The sequence below is a fragment of the Sus scrofa genome, unplaced genomic scaffold, assembly GCF_000003025.6.
Source record: "Sus scrofa isolate TJ Tabasco breed Duroc unplaced genomic scaffold, Sscrofa11.1 Contig1431, whole genome shotgun sequence".
Taxonomy (NCBI): Eukaryota; Metazoa; Chordata; class Mammalia; order Artiodactyla; family Suidae; genus Sus; species Sus scrofa.
In genome coordinates, this window is record NW_018084874.1 from 332,672 (window position 1) to 340,887 (window position 8,216).

At 43.5% G+C, this 8,216-nt stretch overlaps 1 long non-coding RNA gene across 1 annotated transcript; it reads right to left on the reverse strand.

The window, feature by feature from the left end:
• Window positions 1-4,004: 4,004 nt before the first annotated feature.
• On the reverse strand, window positions 4,005-7,942 carry LOC110258161. The gene is made up of 2 exons (XR_002341005.1): window positions 7,121-7,942; window positions 4,005-6,159 (listed from the first exon to the last, which is right to left on the reverse strand). It is a non-coding gene; the product is annotated as an uncharacterized LOC110258161 (long non-coding RNA).
• Window positions 7,943-8,216: the final 274 nt, after the last annotated feature.

An 8,216-nucleotide genomic window follows, 5' to 3' on the forward strand; every position in this document is an offset into this window, starting at 1 on the left:
GGGGCTCAGGGTTAAGTGAGGGGCATAGTGTCTCTGAGGATGTGGATTCCATCCCTGGTCTCACTCACTGGATTAAGGATCCAGCATCGCTGCCAACTGTGGTGTAGGTCACGGATTTGACTCAGATACACTGTTGCCATGGCCATGGTGTAGGCCAGCACCTGCAGCCCCCATTAACCCCTACCCAAGAACTTCCATCTGCGGCAGGTGTTGCCCTAAAAAGAAAAAAAAGAGAAAGTCACATCTGATTTGAGAGATGTTAAAATGCAAAAACACGTGTCACAGAATGTCATGTATAAACATATATATGTACCACTAAATCACTTGGTTATACACTGAACCTAACACAATTGTAAAGCAACTGTACTTCAATTTAAAAAAATTAGTAGTTCTCTTGTGGCACAGTGGGTGAAGAATATGGTGTCATCACTGCCGTGGCTCAGGTGGTTGCTGTGGCACGGGTTTGATCCCTGGCCCGGAAACGCCCACATGCCGTGGGTGCAGCCTAACTTTTAAAAAAAATTGTATTGTCTTCATAACAAGCAGTTTGGCTTTCATACACAGCTATAAGAGGCAAATATTAAAGAAAGAAAAATATCTGTATCAGGTCACAAGGTGCTCATGTCCTTACAATATAAAGAATTCATAAATGAATAAGTACAAATAAAACTCTAATATTCCAGAAGAAAAAGAACAGAGAAAGGACAAAAGTTGGCCATTCACAGAAGAAACAAATGAACAATGAACATATAAGAAGGTCAGCTGTGTCAATGAAAAAAAAAAAAAAAAAAAAAAAAGAAAGAAAAATGAAAATGAAAGCAAACACAGAAGGCAGTATGGCTCCTTTCAAATCAGCACTAAAACTCTATTTTAATTGCACTTGGCTTTGGAGAAGACAGGGGAAGGAGGCCCTGGGGCACCACCATCACATGGTCAAGGGGCACAGTCGAGCTGCAGGGAACTGCGGCAACAGGGATAAAAAGACGGCATAACGTGAGGACACAATGAGCAAGCAAAACAGGCCCACTTCTGGGATTTTGTCCTTTGGCAATAACCCAAGAATGAACACACAAAAAAAGTTTTTCACAAGAAGACTGAACCTGGAGTTATCAGGTCAACAAAACAGACCACAGATCATAAGGACAGGATGGTGCCAAGTTTGTTCAAATGAACATGTACATGTGTATCAACCACGCAGAGTAGATACCAAAATATCACCAGTGGTTATCACTGCACCACGATCCTGTGCACCTAATTCTGCTGCCTTTTCCACAACCGTCCTCTGTTCCCCAAACCCAGAGACCAGCCCTTCCACTTGAATATCTTGATTTCGTGTTTCAAACCCAGGAGCAAAGACTCAAACATCTCAGATTTGGAAAGATCTGAAAGAGACACTCAATCTTCCTTCAGTCCAGTGCTGCTTTCAACTGTTCCTGACACTCACATACTGCCTGATGAATGGGATGGGTCTTTAAGTCAACTCAGTTTTCTTAGCTCTTAGGGCTGAAGAGCTACCTGATAATTCCACACTGTACCAAACACCTAACTATGAACATTTAAAGCATCTCTCTGGGGACCGCCGACAACCTTCTCACTTTCCTCCCATGGGAAACACTCCTCTGGCCCAAACACCTGTACATTAAAGAGACAGTGACTGATTCTGTCCTATTTGCTGGAGTGTCAGCTGTAACACTGGGAAATTCCTGTGAAGCTGTGAAAGGCCCTCCAACAAGCTTTTTTTTTTTTTTTTTTTTTTTTGTCTTTTTGCCATTTCTAGGGCCGCTCCCGCAGCATATGGAGGTTCCCAGGCTAGGGGTCAAATCGGAGCTGTAGCTGCCAGCCTACACCACAGCTCACAGCAACACCGGATCCTTAACCCACTGAGCAAGGCCAGGGATTGAACCCGCAACCTCATGGTTCCTAGTCAGATTCGTTAACCACTGCGCCATGATGGGAACTCCCAACAACAAGCATTTCTTTATCTGAGGATTGGGGAATAGGAAGGGTCAAGGCTGGGGCTGGGTGACTTCACTTCTCCTGGACCCCCGCTGCATGCTTACTGTGTGCCACGTGTTACTCCAAAGGCTGGACAAACAGGAACACACAGAGCCCTGGTAACAACCCGAAGGCAGTTCCCGCAAGCTGTGGAAGTTTTAGGGAAATTAATTTGACTGCTTCATAAACCTTACCCGCCTGGATTTAGACTCCTCCCCAAACACTGCTGGTGCTTAAAGGGTGCATATCTGTGGTGCACATGTATGTATGGATTGCTTAAGTGCTTACAGATGGATACATATATATGTATCTATGTATCTATGTGTATATCCATATATATGTATGCAATTGCAAAACTCAACTGAATATGCTCAGTGCTAAGTTTCAAGTTTGGGATTTTAACCGCATGCTACCCATGGTTTTTAAGATATTCCTCTAATTTTTAATTGTATTGTTGTTCTTTTACAGCTTTTAGTTTCATTTTTTGGTTTCTGTCTCCTATTGGTCTTTTTTTTTTTTTTTTTTTTTTTTTGTCTTTTTGCCATTTCTTGGGCTGCTCCCGCGGCATATGGAGGTTCCCAGGCTAGGGGTCTAATCGGAGCTGTAGCTGCCAGCCTATCCCAGAGCCGCAGCAACGCGGAATCCGAGCCGTGTCTGCGACCTACACCACAGCTCACGGCAATGCCGGATCCTTAACCCACTGAGCGAGGCCAGGGATCGAACTCACAACCTCATGGTTCCTAGTTGGATTCGTTAACCACTGAGCCATTGACGGGAACTCCAGTTTTTGTCTTATTCTTGGTTTGTAAATGAAAGACGGGAAGCAAAGTCTTAAGGGCAATAGACTCTGTACCTAGATTTGCTTCCCTTCCTGGGAGTTCCTGAAAGCTCCCTGCTGCTCTCCTAAGGAGAGCCACAGACTTTGAGGGATCAATCATTGAAGCTAGTTTCCTCCCAAAGGAGATTACTTTGTCTAACATCTCTTACTTTGCAAGGTGTAATACGGTCTACAAACCACCATCCCTCTGGTAAGCAGCTTTTAAAAATTTTTTAATGTTTGTCTTTTTAGGGCCACACCTGCAGCATATGGAGTTCCCAGGCTACAGGCTGAATCTGAGCTGCACCAGAGCCACAACCATGCTAGGATTCAAGCCACATCTGTGATCTACACCATAGTTTGTGGTAACTCCAGATCCTTAACCCAGTCAGCGAGGCCAGATGAAACCTGTGTCCTCATGGATACTAGTCGGGTTCATTACCACTGAGCCACCACGGGAACTCCATTGTATGCAGTCGTGGAATAGTGGGCAAAGTGTAAACAGAAAAGGAACCGACATTCATGAAGAGTGAAACAAGTAGGAGAATCCAGTCCAAACCAGTAGGAGAAAGCACTGTCCCCATGATACAATGTCCTATATCTCACTTTTTAACAACAAAAACCCTCCACAAATTATTCTTAATTAATAAAATTAAAATAAAGCATTTTAACAGCATGCCATGGACCTGAATGATGCCAATATTCTTTTGGGAAAACTAACATTTAAGAACATGTAATCTGAATATTTACTCTCAATCTGTAGCTTAGCTGTTCATTTTCTTAGTTTATCTCTTTTTCCTTTGTAGTTAGAGCTTTTTGGGTAAATACAAAATATTTACCTACCCCAAAACTGCCCCTGTCTTTTCTTACAGAAGATTTATGCTTGTAGCATTCATCTTATTTATTTATTTACTTATTTTGCTTTTTAGGGCCTTTTTGCAGCATATGGAGACTCCCAGGCTAGGGATGGAATCAGAGCTACAGCCGCTGGCCTACACCACAACCAGAGCAATGCCAGATCTGAGCCATGTCTGAAACCTACACCACAGCTCATGACAATGCCAGATCCCTGACCCACTGAGCGAGGCCAGGGATTGAACCCACACCCTCATGGATGCTAGTCAGATTTGTTTCCACTGTGCCATGACGGGAACTCCCGTTTTAGTTTTTACATTTAAGGTTTATGACCCATCCCAAATTAGTGTTTGTAGAATGAGGTCACAGCTCATTCTGTTTCCACTTGAATATCCAGCTGATCCAGAAGCATTGGTTCAAGAGACTTTCCTTTTTCTTATTGGGAAAAGGAAAACTAACGTGGCCCTCTGGGCAGAAATCAACTGACAGCACTGGTGTAGTTTCGCTTCTGTTTCACTGATGCTATTTTCCTACCTATATAGTAAGGCCAAATTGTTTTGAACACTGTAGCTTAACTGTATCTTTAGACTTAGTTTAAGCAGTGTTTAAGTTCCCTGACTTCCCTTTTCTTTTCAAGTTGTGGTTTTTTTGTTTGTTTGTTTTTGTTTTTGGGTTTTTTTGTTTGGTTCTTTTTTTTTTTTTTTTTTTTTTTTGGCTATTCTAGAACCTTTGTGTTTTCACACACATTTTAGAATCAATTTATGAATTTCTTCCAAAAAAAGATGGCGAGGGCCTTGTCTAGGACTTAGACCACTGGTTGGTGGGTTTGTTGTTTATTTATTTATTTTTGCTTTTTAAGGCCACACCCAAGGCATATGGAAGTGCCCAGAAGAAGAGTTGAATCACAGCTACACCTGCCTGCCTGTACCACATCACAGTAACAAGGAATCCAAGCCACATCTGCAACCTTCACCACAGCTCATGGCAATGCCAGATCCTTAACCCACTGAGCGGGGCCTAGGATAGAACCTGCATCCTCGTGGATACTAGTCAGATTTGTTTTCCCTGTGCCACAATGGGAACTCCATAGATAGATAGCTTTTTTAATGCTATTGTAAATGATATTTTAAATTTTCATTTTCCTATACATGTACATCTATTTACAAAACATCTAAGCAAAGGATTCCTAGCCAGAATATATAATGAATTCTAAGACGTTGAAACCAACCTTATCATTGGCAGCAAAAAGAGCAAAGAACTTGAACAAATTCACAAAAGAAGATACAGGAATAAGCACATAAGAAGTATGCATTTGTCACCAGGAAATTCCACTTAGGACCAGAATGAGATGCCATTTCACATCCACTGACAATACCGAATGCTTAACAAGGATATGGAGCAGCTGGAGTTTTGATACATTGCTACTGGGAAGTGTAAACTGATAAACCCCTTTGGAGATGAGTCTGGCAGTTAAATACATACCCTCCCTATGACTGAGCCATTCCCCACTCCTAGATATTTATCCAAGAGAAACGTAAGGCTGATAGAAGAATGTTCATTGCAGCCTATTCCCAATGGCCAAAGAGCATCATCAGGTGAAAAGAACAACTTGTGGTATAGTCACACAACACAAGAAGCAGCAAACTATTTTATACCGACCAAGATTCTTTCCTTGACCAACCTCTAGGAGAGGCTCCTCTGAGCCGCTCCTCAACTAGACCTTAAACTTGGCTTGTAATATAAAAACCTGAGCACACACTAGCGTGGTTTCTCACAATTCAAGGCCACATCCCTAGGATGATTCTCGGCTCCCTTAGTGTGCTTGCTTCAGAAAACTCCAAGCAACCAAAAGAATTTACTGTTTATTCCAGACAACACCCCGTTTCCCAGTTAGCAAATCCAGATGGTTTCACATGGGCCAACCCCCCCTTTCCCATTTTCTGTAATTCTTCTCTGACTCTACTGGACCCCTGCCTGCCCACCTCCTTCCTCTCTCATTCTCCCTTTTAAGACACCCTCTGTACAAACCAGAGTTGAGTTTAGTTCATGCTCAAACAGCATTGAAATCACAAACTCTAATGGCATGGCTACATTTCTCACCAATCAAGGCAAACTTGTAACTATGTTACTTCCTGGGTAATTCTTTACTTCCTGTCTTTTCCAACTGGAGGTGAGTTCAGACACCACCTCAATCCAGTTCATCTTTTTTTTTTTTTTTTTTTGGCTCTCAATCAGCAAAACCCCACCAACAGGCCAAAACAAAGGGACAAGCACAAAGTAAGCTCTTAACTGTTGTTGAACGACTGAATGAGTGGAGTACACTCAAGCCTCGTGCTTTCTTTTTCATGCTTTCAGGCACATGACACACACCTGTAGTCATAACACGGCCCACGTAGCCCCCACTACACTCCTGAAAGTGCAGACTCACCTAGCAAAGGCAAAACACTGTAACTCTGCAAAATACAGGCTCTTCACGCAAATATGATGAGGCCCTAGACAGGAAATTTTCCCAATTAAACAAGCCTGGGTTTCAGGAGCACAATGGGGATCATGACAAATCCCAGCGGAATGTAAGGTATATAAGAAAAAGAACCTGGAGTTCCCATCATGGCTCAGCAGAAATGAGTCTGACTAGTATCCAGGAGGACGCATGTTTGATCCCTGGCCTCGCTCAGTAGGTTGAGGATCCGGAGTTGCAATTAGCTGTGGTGTAGGTTGCAGAATCAGCTGGGAGCCCGGGTTGCTGTGGCTGTGGTGTAGGTCGGCAGCTACAGCTCAAACTGGACCCCTAGCCTGGGAACCTCCATTTGCTGCAAGTGAGGCCCTAAAACGACCAAAAAAAAAAAAAAAAAAAAAAAAAGGAATAAAGAAACTGCACTTCTCCTAACCAAACCAATCTAGACCCTAAGTTCTTACTTGCTTCACCTGTGTTTCCAGCAAGACCTTGGCTCTGAAAAGGCCAAGTCCCATGTCTACCTGGTTCCGTGCTGTATCTCAGTCACGGTATCCCCAGGCTTGTATTGTGCCAGGCACACAGCAAAAGTTAGATAATTAAGACTTAAGTAAATGACTCCCTACTCCGAGCAGGGATTCACGGCTGTCCCACGAATTCACGGGTAACTCTGGGCTTAAAAGGGCATTCCTGAGACACAGGCCCGCCTTCCACCTAGGCCCCAGCCTGCCGGGGACGTGGGCTCTTAATCACGCGTCAGGCAGGTACCCTTTGCACAGAGAAGCATCTTCGCTAGGGCCCAGCAGCGTTGGTAGGGGAGGAAGAACAGGTGATGAAAGGGGGCCTCCACGAAATAGTGGCCATGGGCATGGAGGTTGCTGGGTGCTGCGCCCACAGAGGACAAGGAAGCGGGGTCGAGAGATGCCGGGGATAAGGAGCGAGCGCGGGAGAGAGCAGGCGAGACGAGCAGGGATACAACCGGTTCAGCTGGCGCCACTCACAGACTACGCCCACTGGAAGCCGCTCCAGCAACCTTCCTGCTAACCGGCACCTCCCCGACTAGGCTCCAAGGACAATTTCCCCGCCCCCTCAGCCCACGGAGGTGCCCATTGGAGAACTCCTTTGGCCCCGCCCACAGAAACCGGAAGTTCTTGGAGAGGGCAAAGTAAACTGAAATTGACGCAATTGGGCGCCCGCAAAGCTTTCCGGGAATTGTAGTCCTGGGCGCTTTGGGAGGCTGCCGGGTTTCTCACTGCTGGTCATGAAATTTTATAACTGTAATTAACTCAGGGCAGAAATGCTGGCAGGATCCTTAGCAATGGGGCGAAGGGCAGAGAAGCTAGCCGGAAAAGCAAGTGTCAGTGTTATAGTCAGTTGGCGCTCAGTTTCATTCAGCAATTGAACAAATATTTATTAAGCGCTGGGGCAGGATCTAGGCCAAGAGCTTAGCACACAAAATCGCCTTTGAAATATTGTGAAGGAAGAAATGTGTGGAAAACGTATACCACGGAAAACCATGTAGCAGTAAAAATGAGGGAACTATAGCTACCACTTACAAGCATCAGAGGCTGAATTTCAAAAATAAAATATTGAGTGAAAGAAGAGAGATAACATTTTTTTGTAAACTTCAATTGAAGCAGAACTAATGCTATTTAGAAAAATAAATATATAGGGTAAAATAACATACAGGATAGTAAAGGAATGAGGGGAAAAAATCCAAGCAAAAGTAATGTTATTAGAAAAACACATATAGGGTAAAATAATTAATAATTAAAGGAATGATGCAGAAAACCTGAAATTAAGCTATTTGTGACATTGTGGGAGTGGAGAGCATAGAATACTAGAGAAAAGAGAATGGGGAAGAAGTACACCAATAATTTCTCAAGCTGAGGTAGGTTCACATGTGTTTATTTCACTATTATGCATATTCAAGAGGGTCATCACATAGACTTTGTAGTAGACTTATTATAAAATAATTTCTAAATAAAATTCTTAAATGGTTTGCATACTCCATTTCATTATCTGTCAGGAGCAGAGAATGGAGGTACTTAAACTTTTAGAACCAAAGGTCTCACACACAAGCAAAATAAAGAAACA